Genomic DNA, 22423 nt, shown 5'->3' with positions numbered 1-22423 from the left:
CTTGGCAAGTCTCAGTCCTGTTGCTCCCTGGCAGAGCTGATGAAAGACAACACAGCACATTTGTGTGCGAGTATCCCTGAAGTGGATCATCTAGCCAGTCTTACCTACAAGCTCAACAACTATTAGATTCCTATCATCCAGGTTTTCAGGTTGGTACACAAAATACAGAGGGGAAAGGCTATTGAGATGCATAGAGACTGTCTAATTTTAAGCATCTGACTTAAGAGCTGTAAATCATACCCTGAGGGCATCCCTCTTCTGCAATGAACATGCACAGAGCTTGCCTGATCTGCCTGGGCTCAAACCTGGGCTGTTAGTGGTGTGCGTGTTCCTCAGTGTACTGCTAAAGAAAGAAGACATTCTACTTACACCTGATGGCGTGGCCAGAGCCACAACCTCTCTTCTTCCTTGAGACTCAGCCAGGACAATGGATCTCAGCAGGATCCCAGACTCACCCAAGCAGGCAAGGTACAAGAACCACAGAGTGTGAGCCCTTCCCCCTCCCACAAGCACTGGCTCCAGGTCCTTCACATGAAGACCTTTAATGGTCCAGATTTCTCTCAAACTCAAATACCTCACAAGCACATAGACACCCAGACTGTGCAGCTGAAGCTCAGGGTGGCCTGATGTGGCTTCAGCTGTAAGTGCTCTGAAACGCAGGGAAATCAAGTGTCTGCAGCAGATGGTATGGGTATGGTAACCTGGACTGATTTTTTCACTTGTCAGAATAATGCAAGACCTGCAATGAGTTTAACTTCACCAACTCTAGCAGGTCAGTTTACAGGGTAGATGGTTCAGACATAGAGTACCAGTACCTTACTCTCTGAGCTTGCTGGAGGCCATAGCTGGGCAGAGGGCATAAAGAGCCAGTTCTGTGATTTCCTTCTAACTTTGTGAACAAACAACCCTCTCGAGATCACCATTCCTGCTAGCACTGAATGTACTGCCATTTATAAAAGGTCAAACTGGATTCACCTGGTATTAATTCAATGGGTAGTTTGATTTTTACATTTGCTGCCACACTTCAAAGCAAGAACTAAGAACACACTGTAAACATAACTCTTACCATTAAATTCCGTAACTTATGGTTACAGAAAAATTAAAGTTCCTTGTTTGAAACCAGATGCATTTTCAAGAGCTCTTTTACCTGATTTTGTGCCCACACACTTCAGTGGTATCTGTGTGTTACATGCTGAGAATAGTTTACATGTTCCAGTCATAGGGGAGAGAGTTCCTCGGCTCTGAGCAAAGCTTGACTTTTCAGTTATGAAGGATATAAATATTTCTAGGATAGGAAACTAAGTGCTTGACTATAAGAGCCAAATGAGGAAAAGGGCTGATTCATTAGTAAAAGGAAATCTAAATTTACATAACCATACCTAGACATAGACATTTTTGAGAAATACATACACTTTGCTTTAAAGTGGCACATTTGAAAGGAAATTTTTTTTGATCAACCTTTGTAAGTTTAAGATAAAGGCCTCCAAAAGGACTGCTAAATCAGAGAGGTTAGATATTTCAACAGCCAAGGAACTTTCTTTGACCGACCAAAAACAATTCAGGGAAACAAATGTTCAAATCAGGATTGACATGAGAAGAAAAATGAAAATATTTGTTATTTGTATCTTCTACTACACTGTGACTTTTCTTCACTGATCCAAACATCTGTCCTTGCAAGCGAAACTATCAGCCATGCAGCGTTCTACCCTAGCAATACTTGTGTTGGTAAGAGACCTGTGTTCTTTACCTGGAACCCATCCAGTTCTACTGTGCCTCTAAGTGCAACTTACAAACCCATTAGACTCTGGGATATTGAAAATACAATGGAAGAATGAGAAGAATAGCAATAAAAGACTGCAGCGAAATCCAGGTCTAATATTTTAGCATTGAGTCAGTAGTTCTTAGACCTCTTGAAGAGGTTTTGTTGTTCTGTGGTTGACAGACAGACACCAACTGGAACGACTTGGTGTGTATATGTGAAATGTTTCACAAATTGCCACTTAACCACAGACATGGCATTACGCAGTATTCCAAAGTGAGATCTGTATCCTTGCATTTCAATAACTAAAATCCTCCCTACTTAGTAAATCTGAACATGACAGAAGTCATTAAGTTCCTTGGGAGTCATTAGTGTTCTCCAACTAGATGTTATAAAGGGCTTTTAGTAATAATTTTTGCAGTGCTATCACTGGAACTTCACAGACAAGAGACAAAACCAACCTATGTAACAGATTAGTTAAAACAAGCTGTAACATGTTCAAGTGCAATCTACACAGAAAAGACAACAGGCTATGTCAAAACATTTCATCATTGTTCCCACAAGTAACAATATAATTTGGTATGTCCCAGAGCATGTTTGTAACAATACATCTACACAGAGAGTTTAGGCCACGCTCAATCTCAAACTTTTCTTCACACACCCTGCATAAAAGCCTTAAGACTTAAGTTACAGAGCTTGCTTTCTTGCCTGCTGGGAACATTGAACCAAAATCCATGACTGGGGCCCATTGGTGTTCCACATACGGCAGGCAAATGCAGAAAGTAGCCAGACTTGAATCCTGAGCAGGAACTTCTGCTCTTATTTGCTCATTTGAAAGTCAGTCCTAAAAGCAAGACCTACATAAGTGAACAATTCTGCCTCCCATACTCTTTCCGTAACTGACCCAAACTTCAGCTTTTCCTTTGAGAGGTTCTCCAGAGTTCAGTGGATTGCCTCCCTCTTCACATTAACAGACAGTTACTTCTTTTTCATCTGCTTATTCCAAGTAAAAGCTGTAAGTACAAAATTACATGCTTCTAAAGCTTTGCAGATGGATGCGTAAGCTTTTCAGTGATGAACATTAACTCATTGCACTGGCACATAAATCTGCTGATGGTGGTCTGGGAAACCTAGTGTTGGCTGTTTCCAAGCCTCTAGGATACTCAGCAACACAGCATATTTTGTAAGAGCTGTGTATCACTACTAATCTCTGAAGATGCTTAAAAAAAAAAAAAAGTGCATACAACAAGGAATAGAAAAAAATATTTACTGTAAATCTAGTAAAAATAATATTCAGCTCCAGTTGCTTTGAGGTAATCAAAAAAAATGAAGCAGAAAACAGCTCTGAAGACATTTTTTCCTGCTTTTGAGTGAAGACAGTTGTGTTCAACGGGGCTTAGTATGGGGTAGTGCACACCAAGCAGGCATAAAATTGTTCTTAGCACCTGTCATGTGGATAAGCTTTGCCATAATAAGGTGTGGTACAGACAGTAAGACACAGTAAGACAGAAACTTAGAGAACTGGAAAACAGAAAGTCTGCTCAAGAGTTGTGGAGAATGTCTATTCAGACATCCATTTATTGCAAGACAGGTAAAAGATAGCAGAAGTGCAGACTGACACATAGTGGGTTATAATTGATAGTCAATGGAGAATCTCACAATTAAATAAGAGAAACACTCAGGAAGAAGCAGAGTTTGACAACAGTCATTTTTGTCAAAGCATCATATTTGAAGTAGTGGAAAAGACAGTGTCCTTGGCCCTGGGAAATTCTGCCCTTTCTGCCAAGAGGAAATTGTAATTTTCCTATCCTACAACTGAAATTCTGCAGTTACCTCCACTGACCAGCCAGTCAAAAGAGCTGATTATCCTGCTACAGTTAGCATTGGTGCGGCCTCACCCTGAATATTGTGTGCAGCTCTGGTCTCTAAAATGTAAAAAGGGTATTAAGGTAGTCAAAAGTATCCAGAGGAGGGCAACAAATCTGGTAAAAGGGCTGGAAAGCATGTCCTATGAGGAGAGGACACTTGGGTTGTCTAGCCTGGAGAAATGGAGGCCAAGAGGCGACCTTTTTGCTCTCTGCAACTTCCCAAGGAGGGGAAGCGCAGAAGGAGGTGCTGGTCTCTGCTCCCTGGTCACTGATAGCAGGACGCAGGGGAACAGCACAGAGCTGTGCCAGGGAAGGCTCAGGCTGGATGTTAAGGAAAATTTCTTTACCACCAGCGAGGTGGTTGGTGCCCCATGCCTGTCAGTGTTCAAGAGGCACTTGGACAACGCCCTCATTAATGTTTTAACTTTTGGTTAGCCCTGAAGAGGTCAGGGAGCTGGACTCATTGATCTTTGAAGGTCCCTTCCAGCTGAACTATTCTATTCTAATAGGGCAGGGAGGACAACTCCATCCTGTAAAGCACCAGGACACCTCTGTGACTGCTCTGCCACTACACTGCCCTGATTTCTGGAGGCAGGGGCTGCAGGAGAAGCCCTGGTGATGTGGGAGCCGCTGTGGCTACCTGCAACCTTTTGTAACAGGCATGCTCAAGTTCCTGGAAAGACATTCTGCGGCCATGTCCCCTGTCCCATAGCACTGAATTCTCCCTACCCATGGAGGATGAACAAGCAATATGTTTCAGGTCTTTTGAAAGGGCCTCAGTCTTGCAGAGAAAAGGTAGGAGAAAGGCAGGTCTATGCTATCTGCTACAGTGGGCTTTCTTCAGTTGTCCCATACATAAGAAAGAAACAGTCAGGAGTACAAGATTTCCCCCTGTGATTTTAATTATATACCCAAGTGGTAGTTGTGCCTCTGTCGGCTCACTGCAGTTTCTGAGTACACGGCAAAATAGATGGGACTTTCTGAACACAAAATATGAGCAAAATGCAGCTCCAGATACATGTGGACACATGGACTGTAACAACATCTTTGCTCTCACCATTTCTTGCAAAGCAACAGGAGCATTAAGTCACATAGGCCAAACAAAAGTGCTACTATAAATGAAGCCAGCACCTAACTTGAGTTTGGAACAAGGTGTTGAACATCATTCAGCAGACCCTGCTTTTTGCCAGCTTACATCAAATGCATTTTTAAAGGAATATTTGCTCCTAGCAGTCAGGAGTGTACACATACAGCAACATCAGAACAAATATGATGCTCACAAATTACTAACTAGTTTTAAACCCTGCAGTTTCTCCTGATGGAAGCCTAGCATCCTGTAATGGGTTGAACTGCTGTTAGGGGAAAATATCTACTGCTTTATAGTAATTCAAGTTCCAGTGAAGGGTATTTTTCACTCTAGTCTCTTTAACACTCTTTATACAAAGTGCCACAGCTTGTCTTAAACCTGCTATTTACTGAAGTAAAAAGATTTCCAGGTATGAGGAAAATGTAGTATTATCTGTTATAGATCAAAAAATAATAAAGCTTGTGATGATTTTTTATTTTTCACATATTTAAGTCTATATATTGTCTAGTGTTGTTTCACCATTGTCTCATCATCAAGATTAACATTAAATCAAACAATGAATTATTCATGAGGTGTGAATAAATGGAATTAGCCTTTCTAGCGTTCACTCTGTAAATCACATCTTCTGGATAAATGCCTTTTTTTCTCTCTCTCTCTCTCTTTTTTTTTTTTTAATGTCTGAACACTAGAAATAATGACCTGGCTTGCAGCCTTGCTAGATTAGTTCTTGTTAGGGTGATATTTTTAGATGAACATAGGTCTCATCAACCAAGAGATGTCAGGTCTGCTATCATTCCTGTCAGCTTCCTAACTTCCAATGATTTCCCTCTCCAACCCTAAACTCTGCCTTCACCCCTAGTAGCCATGGTACCTGGAGCTCAGATGATTTGTTGAGATTGACTCATTATCTACTGTGTTGTAACAGCAGTTAGAAACTGAATGACATTCAATTAAAATGATATTAGCAGCTCAGGAGTGATTTTGTTTAATTTACTCCTACTCAGATGTAAAAACATTAGTGACTTTTTTAATTGGACCTCATAATGTCTAACTCCTACTCAAATGCAATGAAATTAAAGACTTTGGTGGCTAAATACCGCTTAATTTACTCCTACCCATCTATAATGACATTAAAGATGCTTTAGGGTAGATATTGTTTCCAATCATTTATATTCAAAAGAAATCTGAGCTTATAGGTACTATTATTGAGCATATAATAAAATCATGCAAGAAATGTATCTATACGGTAGGGGATAGTTGGTTACAAGTAATATTAAAAAGTAATCATTCATTTTTAATGCAGGGATATTAAAAAGTAATGTTAAACACAAGAATCTGTGAAGTTTTCTGTTCTTCACAGCCTCTTCAAGGACACAATCCTTTCCTTTTTATATTTAGTGTGCGGTTTTACATGAAACATTTTTATTAAATTGCACATAGTTTTAAAATCTTTCTTATGTGGCATTTATATGATAAATCCAATGCTGACTTGTGTCATTACAGGGATAGACAGCAAAGCATACATTTCAGTAATGGGGTACATTTTGCTCCGTAACTGTTTGTAATACAGCTTAATGCACCCTTCTAAAGTTCAAACATTTTAGAGGACTATGTGGTTCTCTATCGCATTTACACTACATTGCCTCCTTTTTAAAGATGACTTCTCCTGTACTGAGTTGATGCTGTTTGCTTCTAAAATACAAGTACCTGCTCGATGCTTTGAAACAATCATATGGCTGGACCATCAAATCTTTCATGCCTCTCTTACACAAAAATCCCATTGATTTGGCCTTTAGCATATTCTTTTCTTCCCCTTTCCAAGTTTAAAAAACAAAATCATTATTAAAAATGTCTTCCCTTGCTTAGCTAAACTTCTAATTCTTAAAATAAAAAGCATTTATAAAATTTCACTTTTGCTTGTATTATGAAGACAAGTGATGCAGATGACAGATTTGCCATTGAGAAGGCAGAACAAGATTTCTTCTTTAATCATCTGCTCTCAACTAGCATGCGGCTACTGAAATGTTCAAATGGAAACGCCTTTCCAGGTAAGTAGTATGAACCATTGCCAAGGGAGAGAGGAGATTCTTCTCCTCTTCCTTCCTGTTGGTGACACCCAGCCAGCATCCTTGTCCTGCTGACTGGTGGATGGTTCAACGATTGTCTTTTGCCCTGTTTTTCAAGTGAAAGTGCCTACCAACTTCTTCCCATTCTATTTGGAACAGTTCCTTGAGCTCCTGAACAGCAAAGTCTGTCAGAAACCAGGATCCTTGTTTCATTTTCTGATTCTGAAACACTAGTCAATGTGTTATTTCGGGATTCCCAGTGTTGCAAGCTAAAGTAATTTATTAGAGTTTATAATAATTACTTCATAATTTTAAGATTTTCATTGTATAAACAAAGTAAAGTAAAAAGTATTTTAAAGTAAAGTATTTTAAAGTAAAAACTATTTTAATTCTAGAAAACATTTGTATGCAATTTTGTAATCCATTCCACTTAAATATGGAACTTGGACATGGAAGAGGATTTGGAACAAATTTCTCCCTCAGCATGGGCTTGCAAGGGGCAAAACAGCATGGGCTTGAAATACCAAAGAGCTTCAACACTGTTTTGGAGTACTCATAGCAACATTAATAACTACATAAGCACCTGAAGTTAAGCACCAGCTAATGCAGACCATTCATACACCTTCCGCTCTTTCCTTCAGCAGGTCATCTGTCAGGTGACACAATAAGAGGGACCACATTAAAACACTGAATTAGTACCTTGACCTGGCACGGGTGTGAGCATCCAGGGCCAGACAGGTTTTGACACTCTCCAGGGATCACTGGTAGTTGGGCTGAGTGTGCTACAATGTCCCGTATTCAGCCACATACCTGTGAGCATCTGTGTGTTTATTTCTGGGTCACAGCTACTCCTGTTCTTCCCTTGCTGACAGGATTATCCAAAACCTGTACGGGTTGGCACAGTGGTGCTGTGGAAAGAAAAGGGGCACCCTAGTTACAACAGAAGAGTAACAAGGACATTACCATATATTTGGATATGGCTCAGCTGTCGACAGATAACCAATTTTCTAAAATTAACCTACTACTGATATTTAGCATGTTTACTGTAGATATGATCAACATAGCTGTCTCTATCTAAAGTGGTCAGCAGGGACCACTGTGCATTTTAATTTCCGTTGATACTACATCTTTTTCTCACTACGTTTTTTCTGACATCTCCCTCCCTAAAGCAGTCTCTGAATAACCTATTGCCAATTGGTACAATATAACAGAGAGGAATCACAGTTACAATATGGTGAGTAAACATTGATGAACAATTTCTGCAACAGGGAACACCACTAAAACATTTTAGAGAAGGAGGAAGACATTAAAAGCAGTGATTGCTTTTCCTGAGTCACAGAAATCTGAAACAGATACAAAGAAATATACAAGGACTTCTAATTGTCTTCCACATCTCGGAAATTAAAGGAATCATTAATAGAATACAGTTCTAAATATCTCGCACGTACAGTGAAAATAATCCAGTATCATCAATTCATGTGTGAAATGACAAGATACGCAGCTGAGTACGTATTTGGCTGCACTGGAAGACTCACAATGCAGCACAGTGAAGCACAAGACTCAGATTTGATTGTAGGTTTTGTGTACTCCCTCTGAAGCCAGAAGCATTTTTAAGGCTAAAGCTACTGTGACCAAGATGAAGTCCTTTAACGGACTGAGACTTCAATGCCTACACTGTGCAGAGATGCTTTATATTAACAAGGCCTTTTAAAGGCCTAATAAAGAACCAGAGAGAATGTACACCTTCAGTAGAAAAAGAGAGAAAAATCTCTATAATTGCCCTTTTCTAAGATGGGTGTTTAAGAGCCAAATTTAAACCAACAGTTAACCTTGATTTAGTTCCCCTGCTTGAGTAACACGGGCTACAAGCAGACCGCGTCCCATCGAGTGCAGTCCTTGACAGCCAAAGGAAAGGGCAGTCCCAGTGGGGCCACAGAACACCAGCTCCTTGTCACCACACTGCTGACCAGGCAACCCAGTTTAATCTTCATGGTGTGACCGCAGCCACTTTACAAGGCACCCTGATTTTCAGTATTGGTTCATGACTCGTTACATAGAACATCCAAACCGCCTATATCCTCTCCTATCTAACCTCATTGTATAAAGCCATTATTTAATACATGCAATAGCAAACCTCATGCTGATATATTTTCCAGCTTTCTGTATATAAAAAAAAAAAAGGAGAAAAGAAAAAAGAAAGTTTTCTTTGTTTTCTGTATCTCAACCAAATAAAACGTTTTTGTTGCAATTAGTTCATAATTGTTTCGGGAAAGAGGAAGATACTCTGTAATTTCCATGGTGGAAATTTTAATAAACAGCACCCTCAAGAGGATTAGAACTCACTTCCTTCACTGTTTGGAAAAAAAAAAATCAGTTGCTATGCTACCACTTTTAAATACAGCCAGAATCATTTCCAAGGGTTATTTAAGGTGTTTAACTGCAGAACAAATACTGTACGGGAATCCATGTATGCACAAATACTCCCAGTCATAAGTGTTGCTGTGGTGGCCCTGAGGCACCTGTGTGGTTTCCTGTGAAACTGAGGATTGCCGAGATCAAACAGGCAATCAGTCCCTATTATGAGATGATCCTTTAAGGAGGTGACTTTGGAAAGGGATCAGGGAATAGGCTTCTTTGAGGCTCTCTGCTGCTCTCCATGTTTGGGAAAGCCTTTCTGAGAAAGGCTAATTTAATAAAGAGATCTCTGATGTTTTGCTGTGAGGGTAATGAGTCCCATGGCCATCCTGGCTTTCTGGCTGAAGGCTTGAGAGCATGCCTGGGCTGGTTCCTTACACTGCACGGGGAGGAGATCTGGACACACACTGTGGGTATTTAGGAAAGAAGCACAGCAGCTATACCCCAAGCTGGGTAACGGGAGGGCTGACTGGCACTAGAAGCATGCTGAAGGTGCCCATGTTCCCCTGGATGGACAGGACATCATTAGCTGGAGGCAACGGCAAGGAAGATTGAAGCCTCCATCCCTGCAAATCTCAGCCTGAGCCAACTCATCTTCGGAGTCCTGGAGGACAGTGACTTGTGTGATGGTAATGAAGAGATCTCTAAATCATGTCTCAGAACAGAAATTAGGTAGGCTGGGGAAAAAAAACATGATTTGCAGAGTATCAGAAAAGTCACTGTGGTGCTTCATTCTACCATTTGGATGCTTCTCTCCCATGTGTTGGCAATGCTCAAAGAAAATCAGACCCTCAGTTTAAGAAGAAGCTTGCAAAAAATAAATTAAACTTTGAGAATGAAAAGTCAATTAAATAATTCAGAGTAATTACTTTACATTTAATTTAGTGAACTTATTTTCAAAGATAGTATGTTGGCTTCTCATTGATGCAAAAATTGCACTCAAAATCTGTTCTATGTGCAAAATGCTGCTATTTGGCTTTTTTTGTTTGTTTGTTTTAATTATGAGCATTTTCACTATGCTGATCAATTTTTATGGATTAAAAAGATAACCTTACCATTTAAGACATTACTGATCCAAGGAGGCCTAAGCCAGGACAGCCTTCTGGAGAGCAGCCGGATTCTTGCCTAATGTTATTTCAGAAGAGCGTGAATTCCTGCGGATGGGACTCCTAGATACAGATGTGAATGGGACTGTCAGAGCCCATTTAATGCACCAAGGAAGCTGCTTTGTCAACTCAGACCTGACAATTCAGAACTGTTTTCACAGTTACACTTTGATACGAAGAACTATTTTTAAACTACTTTAAAAAGTATTACTTTTTTTTTAGAAGCCTTTATTGAAGCCAGAAATGAGCAGATACGTGTATGATGAAGAAAATTTAGGCAGAAATAACTCATATCTGATAATTATTCCCTGGAACAACAATAAACAGCTGCTTATCTGCAATCACGCTACTTGGCTGTAGCATTAACTTAGATATCACAACTTTCAAGCTTCACATTAATGTAAACTCCACAAATTATCTGCTGTTTACTCATGAATGGCTCTGGTCCCATTATTCTGAGGTAATTCATTTCCTCCCCTTCTCCCAAGCTTTACCACTCTTTCTAAGCATGTCTGGCAAATTTTCTGGCATGAAAGCCTTACTAAAACATACTGATTGCTTACTTTACTTGCCATTTACAGTAATTTTGGTTAATTATTTAAAAATCCATATATATATATACTCTATATATAGCCTCCACATGAATAAGAGAGGCTAATATGTAGTAATTACCTCTGTCTTCTAATTGCTTTACTCATTTTATTTGAGATAAAAATGAGCAGGAATTTTTTGCATAACTGTTAATTAAGTTTTCTTTCTTTCTTTCTTTTTTTTTTTTTCCCTTCCAGAGTAGTATAATGTACTGGGGTGGAAATACAGCTTAACCTACATTTCAGACTCAGTCATATTCCTTTTCATGCTGTAGGTAACAAAAGGTGCTCATGAATCAGCTGAAAATCTCAATTCATAGTTGGATGACACTTTTCTTCAACTAACAATCCTCAACTACAAATGCCAAACAGGAAGAGCACATCTGTGAAAAACAAGCCTCTTAAACTGAACAAATGAATAACAATAATGTGTGGGTTGTGCTTTCTATGCAGCAAACTCTGGGAAGACCTTTCTGTGAACAGCTATCTGATAACAATTGAAGACGCTTTGGTGTTCCTACTCGCCTCCCACAGCCCTTTGTATCAGCAGCTCAGCAGAGAGAGTCTGACAGCAAGATTCCTTTGTCATTTGAAATTTCAGGTACTGTAACTCAGCTCAGTGTTGCACAAAGGGACCCTCTTCTGAGTAGCTGTGTGTTTGTACAGAGAGAAATTTCTCAATGGCCAGCTCAGAGTGTGCTGCGCGAATTCTTATCTATGAGTTGTCCCAACTAAATCGCCTTCTGCTAAGTAGCATTTCATCACCTTGCTCTCCCTGACTTACACAAAGCAGTGCCCTCATTTCCAAATGAACAAACTGAAGCCTGACAACACCTGCCTGAAGCCCTACCTGTGCTGTGCACAAGAACCCATGCTGCATGCAGCTTCTCTCCCACTTTGCGAGGGTGAAGAGAAAAGCCACCTGTGCATAAAGCATCCTTAGGTTCTCAAACAAAAACATAAAACTCTGTAAAAATGGAATGGAGTTGAACAGAATAAAATTCATCTTCATATCCAAAGCTGAGTGTAAGTGGCATTTCCCCATCATTCTCAAAGGCCCACCAGAGAGACATCGCATCTGAATATAAAAATTAAGAAGTATGAACATGAGCAAATCGTTCTTGACTTGCAAGCAGCAGTCTGCCATAAGCAACCCCCCTCCTATTGTGTTTGCATTTATAGTATTAAAGAATAACTACAATAATTTGCAAAAGTTCATTCACCATATCAGAGAAGAGGGACAAGAACACTGGATAATTCATATTGCTCTTCTCTCTCAAGTCCTGCGCCAATATTTACTTACTCCAGCAACCAAAGAACAAGGAACTGTCAACTTTGACCTTCAGAGTTCATCCCAGAAAGCAAGCCCCTTTGACTGCAAGAGGGTAGACCTCCCCCACCCATCCAGAACAGCAAACAGAAGCAGTATGAAGCTTCTGACATCAAAATAAATAAATAAATAGATAGATAGATAAATAAATAAATAAGCCACACATTTCAAGTGAATGTAACATTTTTAATTTTGCAGAAAGTTCCCTTCCATCTCACCAGAAAGCCAGGTCTTAAAAATACTTCAATAATATAAGAAACAGGCTCAGATCTGCTCACTTTCCTTCTTGCCAAAACAGGCTACAATATTCCAAGTACATTAGAACATTTTTTCCCAACCATTTAAAATCCCAGTCACTGGAATCAGAGCCTGACAGCCGTTAATTTATTTGGACTCCTTCTCCCTCATCGATATGCTAGAGCTCCAGGCTGCAGCATAATCCCAGTGTTTTTCACTCCTCAAAAGAACAGATGCTACTAAGAGGAAATAACTTCAAGTGCATTCCCAAAGACAACCACTTCTCATCCGTTCCATCAGAAAATGACCAAAACACCTGTAGTTTCTTAGGAGTTCCTACCCATGACTTCCATGCCTGGTCTTGACACCAGTTCTCCAACTACAATTGAAGATGAAACACTGTTTAGAGACACCAAATCCCTGAAGGGTTTTCTTCTAGCCCAAATATGTTACTATAAAGGAAACAAGCATGCATTACAGAAAAGAATGGAACTATGTCACATGCAATTTGATTTCACAGTGATGAACTGTGTTGCCTAAAAGTTAAAACACAGGTCTCTGATGTACAACCCACTGCTTTGCTCCTGCTAGTTGTACAAGGGACACTTGTATGTAGTGCCCACCTGCAAAAACATGAACAAAAAACTGCTTAAGAGATGTTTCAACACTCATTGCTTCAGCATTTGCAAGCCATTTCAGGTCCTAGGCTAGAAAGCACTCACAAAAGCTGGAAGTAATATTAGCTTAGATCATATTTTCTGCATTTTTCTCCTCTCGTTCTTAATTTTGAAGGACAACTGCAATTGCAGTTCATCCATTTAGGCTTATCCTAAAGTCATTATTTGTTATGATGCTGTTCCTGCCTTCAGCTACAAAGAAAATGACTATCCCTACCCCCTCACAGGCAGGATTAACAGCCACAGAAAATGAGTTATGGTTAGTCTAACTGACAGGAGCTCAGAAGCAAATTCATTTTCAGAAGTCCACCTAGAGCCCAGGAAAGAATTCTGCACACTGTGTCTTCTTAACGCTTCCTCACAGTTACATAAAGAAAGTCCACAATATTTTTCTTCATTACCAGTCTGCACACCCAAGACGCATGCTGAGACCTATGGGTGCTGAAGGTAGCATGTGATGTGGCAACACCTAAACAGAGCGCCTGCACTTGCACTTAGTATTTTCTAATGTAAAGAATGTATCAAAAATATTGTCAGCATGGCTGTGTCATTTTATTTGGAGGTGAAATGATAAGTATTTTACTTATGTCTGTCAATTGCAAAAAAGGAGGCTACAGAACAGAAGATTGGCTAGAGTGTGCAGATTGTTTACAAATACATTCATACCAAATAGGTAGTAACTGGCTTCATTATTTTTATTTCAATCCATAATTTCACCTTCTTAACAGCGCAAGTGCCAGGTGGAGCTGCACGGGCTTAAGTCAGGTGAATGTAGCTTAGAAGATTCATAGACCCTGGCTTGACTATTCTTAATGCCCTCTATCAGTAGATTGACGAGTATGCTCATCCGAACATAACAAAGCTGTTATCCAAGTAGCCTATGGCTGCTACCAGCTTTTAACCACTAGACACCACCAAAGAAACAGAGTCCATGAATGAGCTGAAGAAAGACGCTTTGGGACAAAGGTATTGACTGGATGCTGATACATTGCTCTGTGCTTCTACAGATGAACACCACACAATGATAGCCAAGCAGCCTTCCAAAGCGGTAATACTTCAGTTTAGAGACCAGTTTACAGCTACCAACCAAATAGTCTAACATCACAGACAGCTTAAAAGAGTATGATAAACACATGGAATCTGTGTTCTGAAAAATAACTTGAAGAGATCTGGTTTTTGAAGTTATTGTAGTGTAAAAATGTACATATCTACCTGCAATTGCAGCAAAAAAAAAAAAAATCACAGGATTCTGCATGATTCATAGTAATCAAGAAATGAAAACTTGATAAATGAAATTCTCACCAAAAAAAAAGTGGAAAAAAAAAGGTATGAGGCAAATAACAGGCTTAAGAACAGCTGCAGCTTATCAACACGGGATTCCAGAACACATGGTAAGCATACTTCATGCCATACGACAAGTGACATGTACCACAAGTCAGTGGGAACATTCTGCATGTTAAACACACATGGCTGAAGATCCACATGTGCACTCCTGCTGCTACAAACAGCTCCACAGACGATCCAGATCGCAAAAAAGGGATTTCCTACACAGATCCAGGACAAGGGCCTTAGTTTCTTTATGGCACAAAGGTCAGGAAAACAGGGACACATCTCTCAGAGTTTACCTGGAGAAGATGTTCTTAACTTGCTTCATGAGTGGAAGCCTTAGGATTTAAAGGCTTTTAAAAAAATCTGGAAAGTCTTCATATGTTTAACAAAATATGTACAATCATGAATTCAAGTCTTACTGTCTTCAACACCTTCTCTACCAAACAGGCGTAGATGCTCTACTAGATCAGGTCGTATGTTACCTTTGCATATTAAAAAAGTAGATGGAAATATTGCCTTACATTCATTTTAATACAAATGTGTAATTTGAGGTTTATAGAGCCATGCATAAAGCATTTGTTATTGCACCTATAAGAAAACTGATCCATTAACACTGACAATATTTTTAGTTCATATTTTGTTACAAAAGCATTAAGACACGTTATGAATCATTCTGGCATTATGAGAGTTAATAGAATACTACATATTTTTCAGGATTATTAATATTTAGTGTCGTTCAGTAAATTAAACAATCAAGTTTAACTAAGGTTAAAAATATCTGATGATACAGTACGTAGATAATTGTAAATGTATATTAATGACGCTTTACACAATTGACTGGATATCTTTTCGTTAATCACTCACAAAACCATGCCAAACATATATCAAAGACTTCAGCTCTTTTTTCATCCAATCTTCCGACATTTCATTATTATGGTTACCTGATTAATGGATGCAATAATATATGTGGCATGATATGATATGTTCACATTAAATTTTAATCAAATATTACTAAATTCAGAAAACATTAAGTAAATCATGACTGATGAGGCAATATTGCTGTACTGTCATATTGATGGTTACAGAAACTCACTATGAAGAGTTACAGATTAAGGAGGAGAAGTAAATCTTATGAGGAAATAGAAGTATTTCAAGTTTAACTAGTTGGTTCTTTTAAAATTGCCTTCCAGCCAAAGCTTGAATATTAGATCCATCAAAAGTATTCCACTGTCTGTAACTGATACGAATGTTTTGTTTCCTTCTACTGCAAGTTGTCTTGTTCTTTCAAAAGCATGGATTAACATAGACTCTGCAGAAGGGCCTTTCCCAAAAGATGATGGCCTATGTAGTGAAAAATAACATTATTCTTCACTGCAGTTGGGAAAAAAATAGGCCAAATTATGTAAAAAACTTGCTATGATCTGAGATGCAGGGTGTCTGGCATGTGGAATACACTTGGTCTGTTCATTTTTACACAAATAATGCTTTTACTGCTTTGTAGAACGTGGACAGGGAGATAGATGGGGGTTAGTGCTCATAGACTAGATCTGCAAATGTAAGATGGTTTCATCCTGGGAAACCAGAGAGTATGTTTCTACTGCTGCAGACAATAGCTTTCTTTTCACCTTTAAGCCAGTACAGAATCTGTTTATTAAACTTCCAGTGTTATAATCCATGATTATGTTTGTACAGATTTAATCACACGGTACATACTAAATAGCTCTCTTCTTTCACTTGTTTGTACCTTAAAAAGTAAAAATGAAAACATGCTTGTCATATGACCATTTTTTGGATAGATTCTGATGCCAAGCTGTCAGACACCACTGGATCCTATTTTGTGTACGTAAGCCCTGTATAACTGTTCAACTGATTGTATTACAAAATGTAGTGTATTGCACAGTACTTGCTAGCAGAGCTTTCCAAAGTCTGTTTGCCTCTTCATGTCCTGGTTTCACTTTCATAATTCTTTTTGTCTTGAAAAATTATAAAGGGTGTAGGACTATCGTGTATTATATGTACGTGCATGCCAGCAAGGGAAGTCTCAGTATAAGTACTCTGCAAATAAATACTAGGCAATTCTGCAGCTACACCCCGAGTATTAAGAGCAATAAATATGTAACATGTTTAGCTGGAATGTTTTTTTGGACCACTTGGCTTTTGCTAAAAGTCATTCCATATAAAGTATTTTAAGGGAAAGCATACAGATGATAAATGGAGAGAAAGAAGGAAATTATAATGCTAAAATGGATGCAGTGAAAGTAACAACCAAGTAGAATCGACCAGGAAGGAACTCTGATAGATGCATCTTGGTAGCTCTACTGAGCTACTGGTTTCATACTGGTTAAAGTTATGGTGCAAGGACTTCAGTTAAATACCTTCTTGTTGTAAGAACTGGCTTCAGAATTTTTTAAGTGTGACTAGCTCATAGAACATAATGTGAACAGTTATGAGAATAATTAAAGAAAAGCACTAAGTTATCTTCCTTCATAGCCAGATAAGTTTTGTAGAGTTACAAGATTAAAAAGCACAAAATTCCTGTGTGTGTAAGACCTAATAAAAATGGAAGAATATATCCAAACCCACAGCTCTTACCGCAGGCAAACTCCCACTGGTGTTGGCACCTCATATGATGCAGAGAAGAGTGCAGACACTTCAAACAAAATTGCCTGGAAAGGTTTGATTCACTCTCACTTGATTAATTGAATGAGTATATTATAAGTCAGTCTTGCAGCTCTTGCTTTTCTCAGGAGTGGAAACATACCAGAAAAAAAGAGGTAATTCAAGGTCCTCAGTAAAGTTTAGATCCAGAGCATGATGTTATGGTTCAGGCCTCCAAAAAACTGCTGGCATCCTCTAGAACCCTCTGTTAACATCAAGGTCCAGCTTTTAAAGATCTCACATAGCCTTGTAGTCTACAGGGCTGTATCAAGCATTGTAGTCTACAGGGTTGTGTCAAATACCAGACCTCTTATCAGAAAGTCAACTTGAAACGGGCCTTGCATTTCAAAAATGGGCCCTTGCATTTCAGCCTGAGAGAGGAAAAACAGAACAAACTCAAAAGATTCTGAGAAGTCAGGATGGGTGATGTTCACTGGATTTAAAAAAATAAATAAAATGCAGCTTTATTTTGCTAAAGGATAAACAACTTACTTTTGTCCAACATTTTTAACCTCAGAAGGCAGTGCTGAAGAGTTTTTTATTTTTGTGGATAGAGTCAACTGAAAGAAGCGTTATTCAGCTGCCTGTAGCAGCATTTAGTTAGGCAGTAACAAAAGCAGGGAGGCAGCACTAGTACTTTCAAACATGGGGATAAACGGAGTAGCAGATCTGAGCTGGGGAAACAGGGGCAGGCCTGTGGGTTATAGGTGAGATGGGATTTGTGGCAAGGAATGGAAAGTGATGAAAGGGAGGGTGGTGGCTTTACAGCAAAGCTGTAGGAGGGGATATGTGTTATGAAATGTTAGGAATAAAGCTTGGGGCAATGGAGCACGAGTGAAAAACATGGACATCCTCACATCCCCAAGCTTGAATCCTCATCCCCACTTTAAAACACCCAGCATATGATGCCTACTTTTGCTGTCTGTCGGCCCTCACCAAGACAAAGGAAAGAGTTGTCACTGTTCATCATCATGCTCTCACACCACACAGAAAATAGTTGAGTTTCTGCTCAGCTGAGGGTTCATGAGGGTTTATGAATATAAACACAATTTTCTTGGTATCTTGCACCTGGACAAAGTGATGCAATGGCATACTACTTAGCCTTTTACCATTCCCACCAACTCCTTTACCTAAATTAGTTGTACTGAGCAAAGAAATCACACTATAAATATAATTAGTTACTTGGAACCTGATCTAAAGCCTAATGAAATAAGTAGAAAGCTTACAGAGAGAATGAGCTATAAAGAAAATATTAGTTTGATTGCTGTGGGCAAAACTACTTTCAGATCTAAGCAGAGTATTTAGCTATTTTATTCTGCAAGCAATGAGAAAAAATATTCTTGATTCTAAAACTAAAATAAGAGACCTAATTAATTCTAGAGCACCTCAATCATATACATTACCTCTTAGCATGCAGGATTTCAGTAGTTTCTTTTTTAAGCAGTAATATTTAAAAAAACATTTAATTTAAATGGTTGTGGTTCCTCTTTTCAGTAAACACATGTGAAGGCATACATTGTGTTTAAATATAATAAATACAGCTAAAATCATGCATCTGGGTCAATCCTCTGCATGTAATCAGGATTATGAAAATTTAGTTTTTCTTTTCTTATCTTTCTCAATAAATGGTCTACGTACAGATGACTGCAAATTTATTCAGACATGGTCTTGGTTGTGTTCTTGTTTTTTAACTCACCAGTTCTTCCTTCCTGGCAAATCTGGCTAGGTGTTGAATTCTCTCAGTTGCTCTGGTGGCTAAGAACATTGCCAAATTATGGTTGCTGATTTCTAAGCTGTGCTGAAGTTCTTCTGAAAATACAACTTCTCATGTCTGGGCACTCCAGTTGCAAGTTTTCTGCCCATTTTAACGGCTCGCTGTTTTCGGGTTTGGTTCTGACTGCTGACTGCATGTAACTATGAGGGAAAAAGTTACTGAGAACCTTGAAAAGCCAAAATACAAAGAGACGTGGAAGAAGGAGAAAAGGTGGCAGGAAAAGGCTTTCATTTAGCTCACACCTTCTCCAAAATTTCACTCTCTGAAAGAGACATCTCCCAGCTCTCTGAAAGAGTTTCCTTCAGCCACAGTTGTCAAAGCCCTTCTTCATGCAGTGCCTTGCCCACAACCCCTCGGAGGCATTCCCCAGAGGCAACCTGAAGAGACACGCCACGTCGAGGGAGTGATCCTGAAATCTGGTAATTCTGAGAAATCTGACAAATGGAATTAGGTCCATCAGTCCGATGGCTCTGTGTATGCGTGGTGGGAAATAAATTGTCAGAGACATAGGGGAATCCCTTTTGTTTCAAAAGTGCTTCTTCAAAGAAAGAGACATCCCCATCTCTCTTTGAGGAAGGCACTGTGTGGGAGGCTCTGTGGGCCCTCCTACAATGCCATGACTGAGAAGCCTGTCTGTAAGTGGAGCTTAACTGAAAATGCACAGTCCAGATAAAATGCAAAGGCACAAAGAGTAAATAAAGAAGTAGTCAATGCTAAGCAAAGTGTGGGCTGAGGAATTCTGCCTCCTAAGGAGGTGACAGTCAAATGAAGCTGGCTCATCATGTGTGTCAAAAGCAGCATCAGACAGGTAAATAGCAATTCTACACTTCCCTCCTACTCTAAAATTCCACTCTTAAAACACAGGGTATTTTAGGAAGCTTCCTGCTGACAGGCACATCCTGCCCAGAATCACATTTTAATAGTTCTTCTTTTAGACAAACATTTAATTTATACTTACACAGTCAGCATGATATTCCCAGGCAGCCTCCAGGGAGGAGCAAAACATGCAAAACACAGAAAAGATGGTAATGAAAAGAAATAATCATCCTGTTTTCATTGATGAGTTTACAGATAATGGAGTAAACTACTTACTGTGGTTCTGTTTTCTCTGCAGGGCAACTTCATATCTTTCAGAACAACTCTGTAGACACTGGCAAAGAATGGTAGCCATTTTCAGCCCGGCACAAAGCAGGTTAGCAGAGACTATCTGGAATGAACGTGAAACATCCGGTAGTCTAGGATCTTGGAATTTTGGATAAAAATCTATGAAGTGTTCCAAAATTATCCTCTGAGCTAAGGAGAAACTTCCACAAAAATTTAGATTTTGAACTAGTAATAATTAGAACTATTTCCCATTACAACTAATATTACACAGATGATTGTCAAGGCTTTACTTGCCTTCCACAGCAGCTTCAGAAACTGGCAACATGATGCTTCTTGAAGGATGAGGGCACAAAGATACTTTCGTTTTGCCAAAGCCAAAAAGTACTAGCTATTCATCAGGGAAAAAAAAAAAAAAAAAAGGCAAGAAACTAATTACATTGAATATAGCATTGCAAACACCAACATTGATGGTTCTGAAGCAGACTGCATATTACTAGCTGCTTTTAAAACATAAGAAAAACATAAGATTTCAAAAAATAAACATGTCAGGGCTCTTTTTATTATCTGCCTTCATTTTTTTGATCTAAAACCACCACCGATATATAGAAAAAAAAAAAGAATACCACCACAGATGTCAAGGAAAATGCCCAATTTACACCTCTGCCAACAGCCCCCAGCTGAGAAGAGACCTTGCTGGGTCCCCTGAGGGGCTTCCAGTCACTGCCTGCTTCACTGGAAGTACAGTAATGACCACTGCTGGCTACCTGAACACCAGGCATGCTGTGACATGCTGGCTTGCCTCAGCAATATGGCTCCTAAAACCTTTATCCTATTGATAGAATTTTCCCCACTACTTTAGCTCCCATTCCACAAGTGGTAAATTGGCTCAGCGTCTTACTCCATTTTTCCACCAAAGATAATGTTCCTTGAAATGGACATCGACTGTCTCTTAAAACCCAGTAAATCAAAATGTCTTTCCTGAGCCAGCAGCAGGAGTAATGGAAAACATTTCTCAGAACTAGTTTGTTTTATTTCTAAGAAAGTGTTTGACCTAATGATCTGCTTTGGCAAATTGGTATGATTTATGGAGAACTGATGAGCACACAGTAAAAAACAGCCATGCAGCTACCTGTCATGAGTCAAACTTTTTACGCAAAATTCAAAAATATACACAAACAGATCAGTGATAGATTTTAACAACAAACAAAAAAATATGTGCTGTTCAGTCAGCAAAGATGAGAAAAAGAGTTCATAGAGTGGCTAGAAATAACAGTTTTGACAGTATGCAATTTAACTGCCAGTGTATATAAAATCTCATCCTACATAGTATTTAGCAAGATCATCAAAATTTGCTGCTGGATTAATGCAGCATGGAAAAGGACGATCAACCAGCTAAGTGTGTAGATCTCACATACAGACGTAAGAAAATCAGTAAACTGTGACACATTGAGTGCAACTTCATTAACAACCAAGTCATCCGCTCGGATGTAAAGACCTTTAGCAGACTTTTTCTTATTGTAGCACTACTGGCAAGAGAGAAAAAGGCAAGGCAGCGTGGGAGTAAGGGATAGGGAAGGGCTTGTCATTACAAAGAGGAACAGTGAACAAATGGGATGGTCAAGATGGGATTTGTATTCCTACAGATGACAGACAAACGTTACCTCTTCCTGAGTGTACATATGCGTGCATGTCTGCATGTGTACATGAGCTAACAGGAAGAAGGGAACCATGAGCGTTTGGTACAAGAACAACAAGTAAGTTGTATCATCTCGTGTGTCCAAGTGCCACCAGTGAAGCACCATGTAGCCTTTTTTCTCCTGCTGACCTACCTCTTTGATGACTGCTACCGACCAACTCCACCTATCTACTACTCAGTAAGAGGGCTCCAGGTCAAAACCACTTTGGACTACAGAGGATCTGACTTGGTGATATATAATTAAACCAAGTGATAGATAAATTCTTGCAAATGAGAACAGGAACTAACAAAGTATCTTCCAGAAGCTCCTTGCCTGAAGAGACTGTCTTGTCTAACCACATACGTGTACGGAACGCTCCCCACAGGCATCGCCGTGTTGCAACGCCAGTCCCCATGGCGCAGGGCAAGGCTATGAGCTACAGCCCATCGGGCCACGTAGCTCCCTCAGAGACCACAGACGCCAGCCATGTCTGAGTATCACATCTACAAAGGGAACAAAGGGAGACCTGGACTTCTTTTACCTGTTGCTAATTAGCTTTTTCACATCTTGTTTTCTAGGTGCCTCACTCTCCCCCTCTATCTTCTATTTTCTCTCCTGTTTTCTTCCCCTCATGGCCCTTGTGGTGTTTTACAGCTGTGTCCCCATGTAGTTGGGCCACCCTCAGTTTCCATCCAAACCCTCTGTGGCAGTTTTCTTCCCTAGTCTTCATACAAAGCGGTGTTGTAC

Source organism: Cygnus atratus, chromosome 7 (assembly GCF_013377495.2).
Source record: "Cygnus atratus isolate AKBS03 ecotype Queensland, Australia chromosome 7, CAtr_DNAZoo_HiC_assembly, whole genome shotgun sequence".
Lineage (NCBI taxonomy): Eukaryota > Metazoa > Chordata > Aves > Anseriformes > Anatidae > Cygnus > Cygnus atratus.
Note: the sequence above shows the minus strand (reverse complement) of the source record.